This window comes from Austrofundulus limnaeus, unplaced genomic scaffold, assembly GCF_001266775.1.
Source record: "Austrofundulus limnaeus strain Quisiro unplaced genomic scaffold, Austrofundulus_limnaeus-1.0 Scaffold60, whole genome shotgun sequence".
NCBI classification, from domain to species: domain Eukaryota; kingdom Metazoa; phylum Chordata; class Actinopteri; order Cyprinodontiformes; family Rivulidae; genus Austrofundulus; species Austrofundulus limnaeus.
Window position 1 is genome coordinate 82,610 of NW_013952462.1, and position 1,288 is coordinate 83,897.

The window sequence follows — 1,288 nt, forward strand, 5'->3', positions numbered from 1 at the left end:
GAGAAAACCCAAGGTATTTTCTTGTATTAATTTGCTGTGAATAACATCAATGTTTAACAACAACAGCTTCATGGTCTGAGGACTGGTTTAGACCAGGAAGCCTGCAGACGTTGTTTCAGTGAGGTGGCAGAATGACCTCAGCTCTAAATGTGGTAAAAACATGTCTTCAGAACTTCTTTTCTGTGACGGCTTCCACAGAAAGTCTGGTTGTTATGAATGCATCTTACAGAAGGAATTCATTAATTTATGGGTCAATCAGACAAAAACARTGTTCAAAGTCAGACTGATGCTGTTCTAGCTCACACACGCAACACAATGGAAGTGCTGTGAGTTCATCAACTGGTGGTCCATGGGTCGTATCTGGCCAGCGAGCTCTGTCCATTCGGTCCACAAAGCATAATCAGATTGGTGTAAAATAACTCAGCCACATGGTCATGTTCATAGCAGCAGGTGCTCTGGRTCTTTAGCTCAGTAGGATGGGAAAAAAGGTGAAAACATATATTAAATGACCAAGTGTCTCTGCCTTGTTTAATTGTTGGACACTGGAGTCAACTGGCCTTGCTTTATAGAAGCTGCCATGCTGTATTATTGGAATAAAAGTCTGGGAAATAAAAATGTAGGACTTTAAGTACCGCCTACTCCTCCATTCACTATCATGGCATTACACGACCTGTCTTTTAAAGAGAACTGGTAATTTTTGAAGTGATTTTTTTTGGCAAATATAGTTATCAACAGTTTGTTATCAGCCACAGAGCTCAGGGAAAAGGACAAGAGTCTTCATCTTCTTTTGGTTTTGGTTTCCTTCAAACATTGAAACATTTTTATTTGTGTTTTATTTGATTACTACTTTTTATTTTTCTATTTTATGATTGTATTGTATTCTATGACTGTATGCAGCACTTTGGTCATGTCGGTGTTTAAAGTGCTTTACAAATAAAGTTGGTGTGGTATTCATTCAGTTTACGTCCAAACTCCCACTTTGTTGTTTTTCTCTCATGCATTTTTTTTACAGATGAAGTCACAACCAAAATGTCTCAACAGGAACAAAAAAGTGGAACATTGTCCTACATCCTTGAGGAAAAAAAACCCCAACCCAGCATGGATGCTGTCAAATTCTGGGAGCAGAAATATAAATAAATAAAACAGACGAGTCATAATTACCAGAAAGATGGCTAATCAAAGGTCGGCCCCCGCACTGTCTGATTACAAAGATTCTGGCCCCTTGAGAAAATTTTAGTGGATGACCCCTGGCCTACACACACACACACACACACACACACACACACAC